Below are 20,668 nucleotides of genomic sequence, written 5' to 3' on the forward strand. Positions count from 1 at the left end.
GGACTCTCAAGAGTCTTCTCTAGCACCACAGTTTGAGAGCATCAATTCTTTGGCACCCAGCCTTCTTTATGCGCTAACCCTCACATCCATGCATGAATAGGGAAAATCTGTAGCTTTGACTATATGGAATTTTGTGGACAAAGTGATGTCAGGAGTGCCTGAGACAGAGACATTTAGAGACAGCTTTTTTGCCTTGTGAGAGTGCGTTCTCCAGGGATGCTTCGCTCTGTTAAGGAAATCCAACCAAACTGATTTTGGTCTCTGTTTAAGACTTGTGACAGGAAGTGGCAGGAATGGCCATGTGACTTGTGGCAGGAAACTTACTCATTGCTTATTCTCCAGACACTCCTAGTCTACCTGAAATCTAAGAAGAAATGATTAATTATCTGTTTTCTGACAACAAGATCTAGGGATATTCTTTCAGAGAACAATTCTTAACTTGTACTTTATTTTGTCTTTTTAAGAAATCTACTACTGGGGAATTTAAAAGTTGTAATACTTCATAACTGAGGGATTTAGGTTCTCTCTGTCCATTATTTTGGCCATGAATTGGTGATGTTTGCTCATCCCCCAATGAATCTCCAACATGTCCTTATAAAATTCTGTGAGCAGAAAGGTCTACACTTTGGTTTCTACAATGAGTTAAGGGAAATTTTGAGCTGTCCTTCTACAGTGTTGTATAATAGATTAAAAAGTGAACAGTTTATTTTGGGGACTTATGGATTTTTAGGAGAAGGAAACCATTGACAGGATTTTATTTTCCTATTGCATGGTGAAACTCACAAGATTTTTTTCCTAGTAGAAACATGAGGAGTGGTGTGATATGGGAAATGAACTGTCGGAGCTGGCTCCCATTTCATTACAGTGTTCTCTTATCTTTAGTTCTGGGCAGGTGAGCAAATGTCACCCTGGTACCACGTCAGGACTCCACTCTCTTCTAAAGCTGCACCAGGCTCCTGATCGCTACCATCTCTTCCATGAGAACAAAGCTTGTATCCTTTGTCTCACATCTTCAGAGGTCAGTTCTCTGCTAGGTGAAGGGCTGATTGATCTAAAGATGCTCTAACTGTGGGAACTTCAGGCACTTCGTTAGGCCAAAGAAATATTTTAGGGCAGATTTTTCTTGCATTCCTTATGAGTCCATGCCTGTCTGATTTCAGAACTGTTTTGAGATGATTGTTGACGTCTAGTTCCTCAGTCGTGTTCAACTCTTTTGCCACCCCACAGACTGTAACCTGCCAGGCTTCTCTGTCTATGGATTTCCCAGGCAAGAGTACCGGAGTGGGTTGCCATTTTCTTCTCTAAGGGATCATCCCAACCCAGGGATCGAACTCACGTCTTCTGCATTGGCAGGTGGGTTCTTTACCACTGAGCCACCAGGGAAACCCCATACCGCTCTGATTTCAGAACTCCCTTGGGATAAGATAACTGAAAAGTTAAATATTTCATGTGAGTGAAGAACTGAAAGAAACTTGAAGGGCAAGTTCTTGAGGCTGTGAAAGCTCTTCACCTCTCCTTTTTGTCTGGTGTTATAAGCATATCTCTATCTATGAATTTGCGTTATATCTATCTATCCATCTATCTATCATTTATCTATTGGAAGGATTCCCTATGTGTGCTGCCTAAAAATTTACTTTTTATTATTTAAATAAAAAGTAGAGAAAGGGTAAGGGGGTGGAAGAAAGCATTTGACTACTAAAATGAGGTTGGTGTCAGAATAGATTTATCGATCTATTTTATCCTTGTGAGATGAGTGATTTTTTGTAGAGTCAGAGCATTTTTGGAATAGAAATCTGAAGATCATCTCGTCCAACTCCTTATTTTACACATGATGGAAAATTTGAGGTCCAGAGATAAGTGACTTGCCTAAGGCCACACAAATAAATTGCTCTGTTACTTTACTTTTTTGAAAAGTAAACTTTTTATTGAAAAATAGCACACTCAGAAGTACAAAAAATTTCCCAAAGCGGCTAGATTTGTGTAACCAGCTTATAGACTGAACATGAACATCACCAAGCACCTCAAATATCTCCTTTGTATCCCCTCCCCAGCCACTATCCTTTCTCCCATTCCCAAAGGGGACTGCTGTTCTATTTAAAACATAGCTTAATGTTGCCTGTTTTTGAACTTTATGTAAATTCAATCACACAGAATCTGTTCTTTTTTGGTCTGGCTTTTTCATCCAACTTGATGTTTATGAAATTAATCCATTTTTCATGTTGCAGTAGTCTGTCCATTTGCATTGCAATGTTTTATTCCAGTGTGTGAAGAGAATGCAATTTATTTGTTTTCCTATTGCTTTGTTTTTAATGACTAGAGATTCCTAGTGTTGATTTTCAGGTCCATCTTAATTGTTTTGCTTCTGGACAGGGGTATTTTCCCAAAATCAACCTACAAGGCAGTTGTCTGAAGTCATATCTTTAAATACAGCAACCAGGAAGCAAAAATATATACTACCACTGATTATTTGCTGTAGTAATTTCCAATTTTCTTTCACCTGACTTTCTATGACTATTGAGATAGTAGTTGAGCAAGGGTCAGATGATATTCTCTCTCTTCTTTTATATTCTGCATTATGGCCTTTTACTATTAAGAATTAATTTACAATTTGGGTTTTGAACGATCCATGTTAAAATAATTTGTCTAGAGGAGTGACTTTCCTTGTTCATTTCCCCCACATCCTCTGGGAGAATCCAGATGGTTCTTGCATTTTAAGTGCATGAACAGTTGCCATCTTGCATAATCTAATTGTCTAAAACTGCCCACATGCTTACCATCTTAAGGAGTGCTGTCTGCCAAAGGTGTCAGGTTATTTTTCATATGGCTTTAAGAAAGAAGGCATTTTAGCCTGAAAGTATGGCATCAAAAAGCATCACTCTTAAGTGGCTGAAACTGACAATTCTTTAACTCCCCAGTTAAAAATACAACTCACCAGGCTGAAATCTAATTATTTAGCCACCAGTAGTTTTCCCCCTGATAGAATAAACCTTAAGTGTTTACAATCAAGTTAGCTAGACTTTAACCAGTTTACTTATTTAACCAAGTATTAAAAAAAATCCATACCATACCTTGTAAGTTCTTCTAAAATCTTTTATTTCCATTGATTTTCATTAAAGAGGGAATTGGCAGCTGATCCATAGGCATGGTTCTGATGAGCTGGTTTGGCTGATCCTTGGTGTCAGAGCAGCAGGAAGAGAAAACCCAGAGGTTTGCTGACACTCCAATCTATCTTCAACGAATGCAAGCTGGCTAATAAATATTTAATGGACAGTTGTTTGCAGTTTAATAGAATTAGATAATTCTATTAGAATCCTGTTTGGAGACCTACAGGTATCATATATCACAGTTGAAGACATGGTTAATAATTTAAGCTAAGTGACTAGTAATTAGAGAGACAGTCCGATTAAGCAGGAACTTTCAGTTTTAAACCATCTGGGAATGTGTATGTATGTGTGTGTGTGTGTGTGTGTGTAAGAGAAAGAAAGGTTGGGATTGTGTAGGATTTTAGACTGTATACCGTTTTAAGGTTTAGCTAATGCAGCAAGTCTGGGCCAACCCTTAAATGTGATAACAAAGCTTGAGGCCCCTGGGGTTTATTTAATATCTCATCCTCTCAGTTAATGAGATGGAAAATAGTTCACTGTTTATCTACAGTAGATTGAGCAGATGTTGCCAATTCCATTTTATGGAATGTAATCTTGGTGAGATTGTCTTCTGCCTGTTACCTTTTCATGGCCTCGATGTCTCCTGTATTCTTCCTGATTGGGGGTGGGGTGTAGGCACCCTCTTGGCCACGGACAAAATGAATACACTTCTATGTTAGGACTTAGCAGCCTTTTTACATCCTGAACATCCAGTCACCTTTAATAGGGCAAAGCGGGTTGGTTGACACAGAAAGGTTTGCAGACAACACAGGGCTTCTCAAATATAAAGACTGTTGACTCTAAGGACCTCTTGTCCAATAATTCTTTATGAAACTGTCAAGTTTGTGATTTTCTTTGATTTGTTTCATTCATCTCTTTGTCTTTTCCCTAGTCTATAAATGCATAATATATGAACTGGATCATTAGGTCTAAAAAGCCTAAAATGATTATTATTATTATTATTTTTTGGTAAACAACTTCAATTTTCCGGAACCATCAGGTAATTAGTATTCTCCCAAATAGTGATATCAGAAGAACATGTCTAATATAGGAACATAAGGTAGTAGAGATTTAATTAAAGGCAGTAAACCCCTTTAGATTTATGTATCTATTAGGATTTACCTTTGTCTGTAGCAGAAGCTGGACTTCCCTGGTGGTTCAGATGGTAAATATGCCTGCAATGCAGGAGACCAGAGCTCAATCCCTGGGCCAGGAAGATGCCCTGGGGAAGGGAACGGCCACCCACTCCAGTATTCTTGCCGGGAGAGAAGCCTGGCAGGCTACAGTCCATAGGGTGGCAAAGAGTTGGACATGACTGAGCAACTAACACTTTGCACATAACAGAAGCTGGACTTCTGCTGGACTTATAATAGGCATATCTATATAAAAGCTTCTTTTTTTCCCATGGGAAAATGTCTGGAGGTATGTATCATTTGGTGGTAGATCAGTGGGGCCAAGATATGAGACCCAAAGTCTCTGTGGTTCACTTGACCTGTTTCTTACGTCCCAGTGTGGCTGCTGCCACTCTATTGTATCTGCATTCCAGGCAGGAACTGGAATGGACAGTGTTGCTCAGAAATTCCCAGAAGACATCTTCATAGTTCTCATTGTCATGTGGCCGCCCTTTGTTGCAGAGGTCTCTGGAAAGGTGGGTTTGCATCTCTCTAGTCTGCGTAGAAGAGGAAGAAAAGGGAAAGGGAATTGGAATGAGTATTGCAGGAGCCAACTTACAATATTTGCCATATTCCCTGGGGAAATTTCCATATTTTGTGGTAAATACTGATTTAAGTCACTTCTACCAAAGTATAAACCTTTGTGATTTCTTTAGCCACAGTGGTCTACATGCCAGAGACAAAGCCTTGGAAATTCTTGGATGTTCTTGATGAACTATGCTATATTCTTAGGAGAAAGAAGTAGAAAAGAGAAGATTTAGGGAAAGGGGAGGAATACAGGGACCAGAGATGATATGAATATATTTGTGTGACTAAAATGTATGTCATACTGCACCATTAGAATGTGCCAGTCCTTAATTATCCTCAATTAATCTGGTTAGTTGAAGTTTTAAGTTCAACTTTATAATTTACCAAGAAGCTGATATTACTGAGGTATAATCAATTAATCTTTCCACTTGTTTTTCTTAGCATTTTAAAAGTAGAGTCTCTCCTCTTGACTCTAATACACTGTCAATGCATACATTTTTACAAAATACAGATTAAAAGCAGAAGAAACATTAAAAACCCACTAACTAGAAATAACTTGTGTTGGTATTTGTTAGAAGATAAGATCTCATTTTTGGCAGATTTAAGCAAGTGGTGAAGTGATGCAAATATTAATATTTCATTTAATGGAGAGATTTGAAATAGCATTAATTTCTCAAATTAAAAATTATGCCATATAAAGATATTATTTCAAAGCTGGGTAGTCATGGGAAGTATAAAATGTGTTGAGGGTTGTGTATTGGCGTCACTAGGTTTTGTCAGAATGAGTTTTCAGTAGCTCCTCCTTTGCACTGAAGTGATCACCCTAGATATCTTTTTTGAGTTGCATTATGGATTGTGTTTACCTAGATAAATAGAAGATTATGTTCTACATTCTGTTTTGGTAGCATTTTATTTTAATTGCCTGCTTGGTTTGTTATCCTATCTTGGGCTCAGCAGATTTGTAAGGGCCAGTGAAGGACATTTTCAGAAATGCTTGTTGTCATGAATAGTCAAGCCAGGAACAATATAGAGTCTGCTGAACAATTTGTTCTCAGGGCTCTTTTTTTGTTTTGTTTTGGGTAATATAAAGAAGGTTCAGATTCAACTAATGCTCTGGGCATTTTGCTAGGTATAATTGCAAGCATTAATTCAATTAGTACTCAGAATAATCCAGTGTGGAAATGGTCCTCTTATCTACTTGGCTCACCTTCTTTCTTGCCTCCCATATCTAATTAGCAAATTATATTGACTCTGCTGTCAAAATCTGTCTGAGTCCGATCACTTACTGCCTCTACCGCTGGTGCATGTGTTCATGCCAAGTCACTTCAGTTGTTTCCGACTCTTTGCAACCCTTTAGACTAGCCTGCCAGGCTCCTCTGTTTGGGAGTTTTCCAGGTAAGAATACTGAAGTGGGTTGCCATGCCCTTCTCCAGGGGATCTTCTCGACTCAGAGATCCAACCCGCATCTCTTGCATCTCCTGCATTGGCAGGTGTGTTCTTTACACTAGCACCACCTGGAACCTCCTTGTACCACTACTAATACAATGCTGTGTTTCCACTTTGCATCTCTTCTCTCGGCTGATAATCATTTTCCTACAGAGAAACAGCGTGAGAAAGTATGACCTGGTTAATGTATGAATATATTGTATAGCTTCTAGGGTCAGATATATGTGGAGAGTGGAGGACAGGAAGGTTTAGAAGACTATTGTACACTTCAGTTCAGTCGCTCAGTCGTGTCTGTCTCTTTGTGACTCCATGGACTGCAGCATGCCAGGCTTCCCTGTCCATCACCAACTCCCAGAGCTTGCTCAAACTCACGGCCATTGAGTCGATGATGCCATCCAACAATCTAATCCTTGCCATCCCCTTTTCCTCCTCCCTTCAATCTTTTCCAGCATTAGACTTTTTTCCAATGAGTCAGTTCTTCCCATCAGGTAGCCAAAGTATTGGAGTTTCAGCTTCAGTATCAGTCCTTCCAATGAATATTCAGGACTGATTTCCTTTAGGATTGATTGGTTTGATCTCCTTACAGTCCAGGGGAATCTCAAGAGTCTTCTCCAACATCACAATATGAGAGCATCAATTTTTTGGTGCTCAGCCTTCTTTATAACCCAACTCTTACATCCATACATGACTACTGGAAAAACCATAGTTTTTTTTTTATACAGACCTTTGTTGGCAAAGTAATGTCTCTGCTTTTTAATATGCTGTCTAGGTTTGTCATAGCTTTCCTTCCAAGGAGCAAGCATCTTTTAATTTCATGTCTGCAGTCACCATCTTCAGTGATTTTGGAGCCCTCCAAAATAAAGTCTGTCACTGTTTCCATTGTTTCCCCATCTATTTGCTATGAAGGGGTGGGACCAGATGCCATGATCTTCGTTTTTTGAATTTTGAGTTTTAAGCCATCTTTTCATTCTCCTTTTTCACTTTCATCAAGAGGCTCTTTAGTTCTTCACTTTCTGCCATAATGGTGGTGTCAACTGCGTAGCTGAGGTGATTGATATTTCTCCCGGCAATCTTGATTCGAGCTTTCTCCAGCCCGGTATTTCACATGATGTACTCTGCATATAATTTAAATAAGAAGGGTGACAATGACAATGTACAGCCTTGACATACTCCTTTCCTGATTGGAACCAGTCCGTTGTTCCATATCTGGTTCTAACTGTTGCTTCTTGACCTGCATACAGATTTCTCAGGAGGCAGGTAAGGTGGTCTGGTATTCCCATCTCTTGAAGAATTTCCCACAGTTTGCTATAATCCACACAGTCAAAGGCTTTGATATAGTCAATAAATCAGAAGTAGATGTTTTTCTGGAACTCTCTTGCTTTTTCTTTTTTTAAAATCAATTAATTAATTTATTTTACTTTACAACATTGTATTGGTTTTTGCCATACATTGACCTGAATCCTCCATGGGTGTACATGTGTTCCCCATCCTGAACCCCCACCCACCTCCCTCCCCGTCCCATCCCTCTGGGTCATCCCAGTGCACCAGCCCCGAGCACCCTGTATCATGCATCGAACCTGGACTGGCGATTCGTTTCACATATGGTAATTTACATGTTTCAATGCCATTCTCCCATATCATCCCGCCCTTGCCCTCTCCCACAGAGTCCAAAAGACTGTTCAATACATCTGTGTCTCTTTTGCTGTCTCGTATACAGGGTTATCGTTACCATCTTTCTAAATTTCATATATATACATTAGTATACTGTATTGGTGTTTATCTTTCTGGCTTACTTCACACTGTTTAATAGGTTCCAGTTTCATCCACCTCATTAGAACTGATTCAAATGTATTTTTTTAATGGCTGAGTAATATTCCATTGTGTATATGTACCACAGCTTTCTTAACCGTTCGTCTGCTGAAGGGCATCTAGGTTGCTTCCATGTCCTGGCTATTATAAACAGTGCTGTGATGAACACTGTGGTACACATGTCTCTTTCAATTCTGGTTTCCTTGGTGTGTATGCCCAGCAAGGGGATTGCTGGGTCATATGGCAGATCTATTTCCAGTTTTTTAAGGAATCTCCACACTGTTGTCCATAGTGGCTGTACTAGTTTGTATTCCCACCAACAGTATAAGAGGGTTCCCTTTTCTCCACACCCTCTCCAGCATTTATTGCTTATAGACTTTTGGATAGCAGCCATTCTGACTGGTGTGAAATGGTACCTCATTGAAGTTTTGATTTGCATTTCTCTGATGATGAGTGATGTTGAGCATCTTTTCATGTGTTTGTTAGTCATCTGTATGTCTTCTTTGGAGAAATGTCTGTTTAGTTCTTTGGCCCACTTTTTGATTGGGTCTTTTATTTTTCTGGAATTGAGCTGCAGGTGTTGCTTGTATATTTTTGAGATTAATTCTTTGTCCATTGCTTCATCTGCTGTTATTTTTTCCCATTCTGAAGGCCATCTTTTCACCTTGCTTATAGTTTCCTTTGTCGTGCAGAAGATTTTAATTTTAATTAGGTCCCATTTGTTTATTTTTGCTTTTATTTCCAATATTCTGGTAGATGGGTCATAGAAGATCCTGCTGTAGTTTATGTCGGAGAGTGTTTTACCTATGTTCTCCTCAAGGAGTTTTATAGTTTCTGGTCTTACATTTAGATCTTTAATCCATTTTGAGTTTATTTTTGTGTATGGTGTTAGAAAGTGTTCTAGTTTCATTCTTTTACAAGTGGTTGACTAGTTCTCCCAGCACCACTTGTTAAAGAGATTGTCTTTTCTCCATTATATATTCTTGTTTCCTTTGTTAAAGATAAGGTGTCCATAGGTATGTGGATTTATCTCTGGGCTTTCTATTTTGTTCCATTGATCCATATTTCTGTTTTTGTGCCAGTACCACACTGTCTTGATGACTGTGGCTTTGTAGTAGAAACTGAAGTCAGGCAGGTTGATTCCTCCAGTTCCATTCTTCTTTCTCAAGATTGCTTTGGCTCTTCAAGGTTTTCTGTATTTCCATATAAATTCCAAATTTCCTGGCATATTTAGTGCAACATCATCTTATAGCATTTGAAATAGCTCAGCTGGAATTCCATCACTTCCACTAGCCTTGTTTGTAGTGATGCTTCCTAAGACTCACCTAACTTCAGATTCCAGGATGTCTGGCTCTAGGTGAGTGATCACACCATTGTGATTATCTGGGTCATGATGATCTTTTTTCTATAGTTCTTCTGTGTTTTCTTGCCACCTCTTCTTAATATCTTCTGCTTCTGTTAGGTCCATACCATTTCTGTCCTTTATTGTGCCCATCTTTGCATTAAATATTCCCTTGGTATCTCTCATTTTCTTGAAGAGATCTCTAGTTTTTCCCATTCTATTGTTTTCCTCTATTTCTTTGCATTGATCACTGTGGAAGGTTTTCTCATCTCTCCTTGCTATTCTTTGGAACTCTGCATTCAGATGGCTATATCTTTCCTTTTCTCCTTTGCCTTTAGCTTCTCTTCTTTTCTCAGCTATTTGTAATATTGTAATATTAAGTATTGTACACTTAAGTGATCAGAAATCTAAAATTATAAGAGAATTTGGTCCTCATTGATGTTGGTGTCACCAACTCAATGGACATGAGTTTTCATAAACTCTGGGAGTTGGTGATGGACAGGGAGGCCTGGCGTGCTGCAGTCCATGGGGTTGCAAGCAGTTGGACATGACTGAGTGACTGAATTGAACTGATGTCATCAAAATGGAAAAATGGAGCAATATGTTTGAGTATGCAGTATAGATAGTTTATATATTTAATAAAACAAATTATACATATATTTAAAATTTTTTATTGATTGATTTTTGTTTGCATTGGGTCTTTGTTGCTGCACACAGACTTTCTCTAGTTGCAGCGAGTAGGGGCTACACTCTAGTTCCGGTGTGGGGGCTTCTCTTGTTGCAGAGCACAGGCTCTAGCTGCTCAGGGTCCTGCATTTGTGTTGTGTGACTCTAGGGCACATGGCCTTCAGTAGTTGTGGTGCACAGGCTTGGTTGCCCCGAGGCATGTGGAATCTCCCCAGACAAGGGATGGAACCTGTGTCCTTTGCATTGGCAAGCCGATTCTTATCCTCTGTGCCAGCAGGGAAGTCCTGGGCAATTTAAATAAATTATATATTTTTCTTTTGTTGTGAATCATACAAAATATAATGTGTCAGAGTTCCTGTCTTCCTAGAGCAAGGACAGACAGCTGTAATGCAAGAAGTGAGTATGCACTGTGTGTAATGTTGCATGTTCTGCATCCCCACTTCAGTAATGAATTCTGATCCTCTGTGCTAGAGGAAAGACTGAGTTCTCTTTATTCTCTTAAAGAAAATTACAGTACAAAGTTTTTGTCATGTGGAGAGGTGATCAAAGCGGTAAGTAGATAAAAGGAACCAGGACAAACTTATTACAAAAGTGTGATCAGCCAGTTAATTAACAAAAGCATTAGGATATTTTCCTGGATGTTGTGGTATTTGTGACATTTGTCAACATTTAAAAATTCACAATTTACCATAGCTTCTTTTCTCATTTTTAATAAATGCTCACTTTCAGACCAAATTTTGCATTTGAAATTACAGAGATTCCCATTCCCCTTGCCTTCTGCATTCACTGTTTAAACTTTGAACCTTACAAAATCTAGATCTGTCTCTGCTTCTGCTTTATTATCATAACTTTATTCTACATAATCTCCAGAAGTTCCTCCTCCCTAGTTTGAAGTGTGTTTCTGTTTTATACAACTTAGAGAGCTCTAACATGAATACCTTTGAAGAAATTCATGGCAGAGTGAGATGCAGAAAGAGAAAAGGATAGAGGTACTAGGTGGGCACAAAAAGGTCCCAATTGTGGGATAGCTTTCAGATAGAGAATGGTTGTTTGGAGGATGGGTGGGAGGGGGGTGCCCTTAGGGTGCTCCTAAAGATCCCAAAGGAATCTAGTAATCATAGGATAAAGAAAACCCCCCTGCAACCCCCAGCCCCACAAAGAAGAAAAGCACAGAGGGAGATGGAAAGGGGCTGGAGAATCTCATGAGAAGCCAGTCCGCACCTTTACAAGTTGTACACGCTCCTCCGTACAATGTGTTGACTTTGTACGAGAGGCTGAGGTGCTGCCATCCATTCAGGTGATGCTGGTGCGGAATGAAAGTAGAACAGCAGGAGTTGTGCAGCGGAGAGGGCTCTTTGATTTGTAGCTTCTTTTGTTGCTTTCCTTTTGAGTTTCCTTGGTTCTGTGGTTTGGACCTCTACAGACCTAGAAAAGTTCAGAAACTTGAAAGGGAAGAAGCCCTTCCTCCCCAGGGCTGGTTCCTCCACTTTCATCGTGTGTCAGGTGTTCACGCCTCACAAAGGTGGTGTTAAATGGAACTCTCTACAAACTCTGGGTGGCTGGGAGTCCTTCTGAGATGTTATGTTCTGGCAATAATGGAGTCTTGTTACTACAGGCTGCTAACATGCACCCTTCCATTGTTGAAGAAAGACACCCAGGTGGCCACAGAGCACGTGGCTTCTGGGAGGATCTCAGGCTGGAGGAGCTCTCAGAGAGTTTGGTTCTGTGAAAGGAACTAGAAACCTCAGGCCCTGGCTTCTAAGAGCCCCTTTTCTCTTTTTCCCCCAAGTAAGCTGTTTAATTTTCTCTGTGTATGTCAGAGCACAAGGAGTTTAAAGTAGATGGTTGTAGGAAACGACCCGCAAGCACAAGCGACTTCAGGGTATGTGCTTTGGGATGAGGTTGTGTTATCATCTTTGAAGGACTGGGATTCTAAATATCTGTATCTACGTCTGTGTCTATATCCAATAGGCTAGATATATTGCTTTCTGGAATTTTCTATGCATCATTGTATCTTGATTACTAGAGAGAATAAATATATGGACTGTATTCTATCACTAATATGTCACCATTCCATGTCTGTGTAGACCTCTCTATCTGATCACCACTTTCTTTCCTGCTAAGCTCTGATGTGTCTTCTGAACCATTTTCAAAAAGGGGTTTTAGAAGGTCCCTCTCCATTGATTCAAATTTGTGCCTCACTGCTAAAGATTGTTGAGAGGACAGAAAAGTCGCTTTACATGATGGAAAGATTCTTTTACCAAAGAACCTCTTAAAGGCTAGACACTTACCTGCTTATTTCCAAGATAAAAATGGAGAATATGGAGTTTTAGAGTAAGTTGAAAACGAACATGGCATAGTAGGTCTGTTGAAATGTGGAGGAGAGAGAAAGGGGAATGTGTTTAATTTCTATTAGGTATTTTTGTCTGCTACGCTGATGATTTAAAAAAAAAGCTACCTTAGCAAATCAATTATAGTTAGAACGACAGGGTACAATAGTAACAGTTGAGACAAGCTTCATTAAGCATTTGTGAGTATGGCTTTTTTTCATCTCAGAGGTCTGCCTGGGTCACTGGAATCACTGTGAATTTGGGTCAAGGACCTGAGTAAGGAGGGGAAGACTCATTTATCATCAGAGAAGGGCGAGACAACTGTCATCACTCCATTTGACTCCAGCTGTGAAGTGAACAGCTTATTTTGTTTCAGTGATGATTTGAGAGAATCATCAATAAAATCACCAATACTGTTTGTAGCGCAGCAATCTAGCATATATCCCAGGGTGTGTGTATGTGTGTGTGTTCGTGTCCATGCACAGGTGCTTGCTGCAAGCAGAAAATGAGAAGGCAGGGAAAAACTTTACCTTTACACCCATATTTACATATGATTTCCTCTTCTCTGTTCACTGATGTTAGGGATTCATCTCAGAGTCCCCAGCTGGTCCATCTTTGTCCCTGATGGTTAGCATATTGAGCAGGTTCTGCAGCTTTATTGCTCAAATGTGCTTCCGTTGCCTACTGTGCAACTCATATAACCAAGCCCAGAGGGGTCTTTAGAGGAAGGAGTGATTAACTGGAAGAAATGGGCTGAGTAGACTGTCATCAATCACTTTCCTTTATTTTCCAGAGCTCATCTCTTGAAACTTAATCATTTTGAAGACTCTAAGGTCCTTGTGATCATTTCCTGGGTACTTACTAAGCTAACACACACTCTGCACGAATGATGTGTGAGGCATTGTGTTAAGTTTCCTCTTTTTTAATTGAAATAAAATCTTTTTTAGTTTCTTCTTCTTGTGATTTCATTCACTCTTCACAACCACACTGCAGGGTAGGTACTGTTATTATTCGAGGTAGTTAGTGTGGGCTAACTTTTCTAACCAACAGACCCCAAATGATTGATGGCTCAAATACCATAGACATTTCTAACTTGTTCACATAACAGTACTGTTTTAGAAAAAAAAAGCCTAGAGCGGGTGGCCTTCATTCCTACAGTTTTTCAGGAACCTGGCTTGATGGAAAATTTTTTTCTCTTCAACAAATAGTTTTAAAGGTCACCCTGGGGGATTACTGCCATTCTAGCTAGCTGAAAGGTGGAGAGAATACAGATGGAATGCTGTGTGGGAGGTCTTTATGTGTCAGGCCTGGACATCATGGCCCTTAGTTGTGTTCATAATCTGCTGGCTGGAACTTAGTCACATGACTGCCTCAAATGGTAAAGGGAACTAGGAAATGTATTCCCTGGCTAACCAGCCACTTCTCGGAGACAACTCAGTGCTCTGTGGGAAGTGAAACAGTTAGCCATCTTAGTCCTAGTCTGTTCCTTGGGCTACAAAGTATGTATCAGCATTTTCTTCTCACACTGCTCTCTAAAAAAGACAATTCAGAATCCTCTTATGATATCCCTTATAACATGGAATGTAAACAGAAATGATACAAATGAACTTACAAAACAAATAGAGACTCACAGACTTACAAAATGCACTTATGGTTGGTGGGGGAAAGGGATAATTAGGGAGTTTAGGATGGTCATGTACACACTGCTATATTTAAACTGGATAACCAACAAGGACCTACTGTATAGCACATGGAACTCTACTCAATGTTATGTGGCAACCTGGATGGGAGGATGGGTTTGGGGAAAATGGATACATGTATCGATATGCCTGTGTTCCTTGTTCACCCAAAACAAGTGTTAATCAGCCATACCGCAATACCAAATATAAAGTTCAAAAGAGTCCATATATATGCATTAATATACAATATTTTTCTTTCTCTTTCTGACTTACTTCATTCTGTATAATAGGCTCTAGGGAGGGAGGTGGGTTCAAGAGGGAGGGGACATATATATACCGCTGATTCATGTTGATGTATGGCAAAAATCATCACAATGTTGTTAAGTATTATCCTTTAATTAAAAAAAGAGCAAGAAAATGTTCAAAAAAATAAGTTAAAAAAATAAAGACAATACAGAATCCAATTCATTTACTGCATTTAAGTCAAAGTCTAGGCTTTCTGGGTAATGTACAATTGTCTGACATGAAGCATGGATGAATGTGATTCCTTGTACATATGAACTGGAAGCTGAGTTATCTTCCCACCCCCTACCACATACCTATAAATAATGAGAGTATAAATACACACGAGTCCCAACCTGGGAAATGAAAGCATAGGAAATTCACAGCCATCACTGATTCTGCAAGAATGATAAAGTTATCCCTTGCCTTGTAGATGATGGACTTTTATTTTATTTTTTAAATTAGTTCAAGGCTAATTGCTTTATAATATTGTAGTGGTTTTTGCCATACATTGACATGAATCAGCCATGGATTTACATGTGTTCCCCATCCCGATTCCCCCTCCACCTCCCTCCTCATCCCATCCCTTCAGGTCTTCCCAGGGCACCAACCCTGAGCACTTGTCTCATGCATCCAACCTGGGCTGGCGATCTGTTTCATCCTTGATAGTATACTTGTTTCAACGCTATTCTCTCAGAACATCCCCTCCTCGCCTTCTCCCACAGAGTCCAAACGTCTGTTCTATACATAGGTGTCTGTTTTTCTGTTTTACATATAAGATTATCGTTACCATCTTTTTAAATTCCATATATATGCATTAGTATACTGTATGGTGTTTATCTTTCTGGCTTACTTCACTCTGTATAATGGGCTCCAGTTTCATCCATCTCATTAGAACTGATTCAAATGTATTCTTTTTAATGGCTGAATAATATTCCACAGTGTATATGTACTATAGCTTCCTTATCCATTCGTCTGCTAATGGGCATCTAGGCTGCTTCCATGCCTTGGCTATTATAAACAGTGCTGTGATGAACATTGGGGTGCACGTGTCTCTTTCAATTCTGGTTTCCTCGGTGTGTATGCCCAGGAGTGGGATTGCTGGGTCATATGGCAGGTCTATTTCCAGTTTTTTAAGGAATCTCCACACTGTTCTCCATAGTGGCTATACTGGTTTGCATTCCCACCCACAGTGTAAGAGGGTTCCCTTTTCTCCACACCCTCTCCAGCATTTATTGCTTGTAGACTTTTGGATAAGTAGCCATTCTGACTGGCGTGTAATGGTACCTCATTGTGGTTTTGATTTGCATTTCTCTGATAATGAGTGATGTTGAACATCTTTTTATATGTTTGTTAGCCAGATGATGGACTTTTAACAGAAAAGTTTATGAGCATTTGAATAGACTGCATTGTCTCTGGTACATATACACATGTATATTTAAAGTCATATGTCTGTGACAACCTAGAGGGGTGGGATGGGATGGGAGGTGGGAGAGAGGTTCAAGACAGAGGGGATATATGTATACCTCTGGCTGATTCATGTTGATAGATGGCAGAAACCAACACAGTACTGTAAAGCAATTATCTTCCAATTAAAGCGAAATAAAATTTAAAAGTAAATTCACATGCATCTATAATATATGTTTCTATAACATTGTATCTACATGGGTATAATATGCTTATATACAAAGAGATAACACGTACATAATAGTGAGTGAAACTTGCTATTCAAATTCTTTATATCTCTACTAATTTTAATTTTTTTCTTTTTTGGCTGCACCTAGCAGCTTGCAGGATATTAGTTCCCCAACCAGGAATTGAACCTGTGCCCTAGGCAGTGAAAGTGCAGAATCCTAACCTCTAGACTGCCAGGGAATTCCCTCTACTTCATTTTAAAACCTTTTTCTTATGTGAAATAAAGTAGACATTGAGAAAAATGCTTAAATCATATGTACATTTTAGCACAATAATAATTCAAACATCAGTACAATAATCATGTAACCAAGAAATAACATTACTAGCATGTTGGAAGTTCAACTCCCCTATCACTTTGTTGTCACAGCCTCTTCTATTATTGCCTAAGGTAATTACTCTCCTAATATAATGAGATTCACGTCCTTGTTTTCCTATGTAGCTTTGCCACCTAAACATGCATTCATATTATACATACTTTAAATCTGTTTTTGAATTTTATGAATGGACTCACTATGAATGTTTCTAGTGTCTTATTCTTTTTACTAAACATTGGAATATTTATTGAATACTGCTACAGTTGATTTATTTCTATCTATGATTTAGAAGACCTTACCTCTTATTTTCATCTGTTACATTTTTAAGTCTTACATTTTCAGGAAATATATTTAATTCTATAGCCTGCAGTTTTGCCAGAAACTAATCAACAATAATTACTCTGTGTTAACTAAAGATATATTGATTTTTTTTGTTTACCTCAGCTTTTCATCTTTCAGTTTTTATTCAGCTATACTACGTATACTGCTGCTGCTGCTAAGTCACTTCAGAGGTATCTGACTCTGTGTGACCCCATAGACGGCAGCCCATCAGGCTCCTCCGTCCCTGGGATTCTCTAGGCAAGAACACTGGAGTGGGTTGCCATTTCCTTCTCCAATGCATGCATGCATGCTAAGTCGTTTCAGTCGTGTCTGGCTCTGTGTGAACCTATGGCCAGCAGCCCACCAGGCTCCTCTTTCCATAGGATTCTTTAGGCAAGAATACTGGAGCAGATTGCCATTTCCTTCTCCAATAATATGTATACAGTAAAGTACAAAATCTTTAAGTGCAGTTTTGTTGTTCCATCGCTAATTCTTGTCTGACTCTTTGTGACCCCATGGGTGGCAGCATGCCAGACTTCGCTGTCCTTCACTATCTCCCAGAGTTTGCTCAGATTCGTGGTGATGATATCTAGCCATCTCATCCTCTGCCACACCTTTTTCCTTTTGCCTCAATCTTTCCCAGCATCAGGGTGTTTTCCAATGAGTTTGCTTTTTGTGTCAGGTAGCCAAAGTATTGGAGCTCCATTATCAGTCCTTCCAATGAATATTCAGGACTGATTTCCTTTAGGTTGACTGGTTTGATCTTCTTACAGTCCAGGGTACTCTCAAGAGTCTTCTCCAACATCACAATATGAAAGCATCAGTTCTTTGGTGCCCAGCCTTCTGTATAATCCAACACTTGCACCTGTACATGACTACTGGAAAAACCATAGCTTTGACTATACAGACCTTTGTTGGCAAAGTAATGTCTCTGCTTTTTAATACACTGTCTAGTTTTGTCATAGCTTTCCTTCCAAGGATCAAGCATCTTTTAATTTCATGGCTGCAATCACTGTTTGCAATGATTTTCCAGCCCAAGAAAATAAAATCTATCACTTTTCCCACTTCTATTTGCCATGAAATGATGAACTGGATGTCATGATCTTCATTTTTTTAAATGTTGAGTTTTAAGCCAGTTTTTTCACTCTCTTCCACTCTCATCAAGAGTTTCTTTAATTACTGTTCACTTTCTGCCCTTAGAATGGTATCATCTGCATATCTGAGGTTGTTGATATTTTTCCTGGCAAACTTGATTCCAGCTTGTGATTCATCCAGTCCAGCATTTCACATGATATACTCTGCATAGAAGTTAAATAAGTAAGGTGACAATATACATCCTTGATGTACTCCTTTTCCAATTTTGAACCAGTCCATCATTCATTCCATTTCTGGTTCTAACTGTTGCTTCTTGACCCACATATAGGTTTCTCAGAAGACAAGTAGTGTGGTCTGATTCCCATTTTTTTAACAGTGTAGCCTGACAGTTTTTTACATATGTAAGTACCTATGTAACTACCAGTTGGATTAAACTATAGAATCTTTAGCACTCTAAAAGCTTCGTGATGCCCCCTTCTAGCCAATTAACACCTTCCACCAATATAAACCATTCTGATTTCCATCATCACAAATTAATTTTTCTTTCTGAATTTCATATAAGGAGATCATCCAGTAAATTCTATTTTGTCTCTGTTTTCCACTCATTAGTATTTTTTTTGGTTCCATTCTTGTATTTGGGTGTAGCAGTTATTTGTTCCTTTTTATTGCTGTGTAGCTTTTCATTGCATGAATACATCAAAATATGTTTATCCACTCTTTATTATAATGAATGAAACTTATGAGCAGTCTCTCATAAAATTTTTATTAAAAATTTTTTACTAAAGTAGTTGATTTGCAATATTGTGTTATTTTCAGATGTACAGCAAAGTGATTCATTTTCTCAGATTGTTTTCCATTATAGGTTATTATCAGATATTGTGTGTTATATATAGTAAATAGTTATTGCTTATATATTTTATATACAGTGGTTTATATCTGTTAATCCCATACTCCTAATTTCTCCCTTGCTTCCTGTCCTCTTTGGTAACCATGAATTTGTTTATATGTCTGTGAGTCTTTGAATGTTTTGTGTGGATTCATTTGTATTTTTTTTAGGTTCCACATATCATATAATATTTGTGTTTCTCTGCCTTGACTTACTTTGCTTAGTGTGATGTTTTCTAGGTTCATTCATGATGCTGCAAATAGCAATCTTTCATCCAACTTTATGGCTGAGTAGTATTCTATTCTATATATATATATATATATACACACACACACACATATATATGTATACATATATATGTATATATGTCACATCTTAAACCATTTGCCTATTTTTAAAATTATTTTTATTTAAAAATATTTTATTGGCATATACTTGATTTACAATGTTGTGTTAGTTTCAAGTGTATAGCAAAGTGATTCAGCAATACAGTCATTCTTTCTTAGATTCTTTTCTCATATAGGTTATCACAAAAAAGTAGTTGTCTAACTGCATTTATTGAATTTTATTTTAAAAATAAATGAAAAACATCATTAATTATTAGAGAAATGCAGCTCAAAATGACAATGAGGTACCACCTCATACCATTCAGAATAGCCATCATCAAAAAGTCTACAAATAATAAATGCCGGAGAGGTGTGGGGAAAAAAAAGGGAATGCTCCTACTGTTTAAGCCCATGAAAAAGCTTAAAACTCAACATTCAAAAAACAGAGATCATGGCATCCGGTCCCATCACTTAATGGCAAGTAGATGGGGAAGCAATTGAAATGGTGACAGATTTTATTTTCTTGGGCTCCAAAATCACTGCAGATGGTGACTGCAGCCATGAAATTAAAAGAAACTTGCTCCTTGGAAGAAAATCTATGACCGACTTAGACAGCATATTAAAAAGCAGAAACATTATTTTGCCAACAAATGTCCTTATAGTCAAAGCTATGGTTTTTCCAGTAGTCATGTATGGATGTGAGAGCTGGACCATAAAGAAGGCTGAGTGCTGAAGAATTGATGGTTTTGAATTGTGGTGTTGGAGAAGATTCTTGAGAGTCCCTTGGACTATAAGGAGATTAAACCAGGCAATCCTAAAGGAAACCAGTCCTGAATACTCATTGAAGGACTGATGCTGAAGCTGAAACTCCAATACTTTGGCCACCTGATGCCAAGAGCCAACTTATTAAAAAAAAAACACCTGATGCTGGAAAAGACTGAAGGCAGAGGAGAAGGGGACATCAGAGGATGAGATGCTTGGATGGCATCATTGACACAATGGACATGAGTTTGAGCAGGCTCTGTGTGATGGTGAAGGACAGGGAAGCCTGGTGTGCTGCAGTTCATGGGGTCGCAAAGAGTCAGACACAACTGAGCGACTGAATAACAACAAGCTACATGGTTGGTGGGAATTTAAATCGGTACAGTCACTATGGAGAACAGTATGGAGGTGCCTTAAGAAAACTAAAAATAGAGCTACAGTCTAGCAATCCCACTGCTAAACATATATCCAGAAAAGATGAATACTTGCATTCAAAAAGATACAGAGCACCCCAATGTTCATTGTAGCACTATTTACAATAGCCAAGACATGAAAATAGCCCAAGTGCCCATCAACAGGAGTATAGGGGAGAATAGATGCATGTGTATATATGGCTGAGTCCTTTTAGTGTCTGCCTGAAACTATCACAATGTTGTTAATTGGCTATACCCCAAAATATACAAAATATACAAAATAAAAAGTATGAATAAAAAATAAAAATAGAAAAAACAAACATGGTTACAAAGGAGAACCATAGAGAGGAGGGATAAATCAGGAACTTGGAATTAACAACATAAACATACTACTATATATAAAATAATCAATGAGAAAGAGGGGAAGAGAAATTATTT

Source organism: Muntiacus reevesi, chromosome 1 (genome assembly GCF_963930625.1).
Source record: "Muntiacus reevesi chromosome 1, mMunRee1.1, whole genome shotgun sequence".
NCBI classification, from domain to species: domain Eukaryota; kingdom Metazoa; phylum Chordata; class Mammalia; order Artiodactyla; family Cervidae; genus Muntiacus; species Muntiacus reevesi.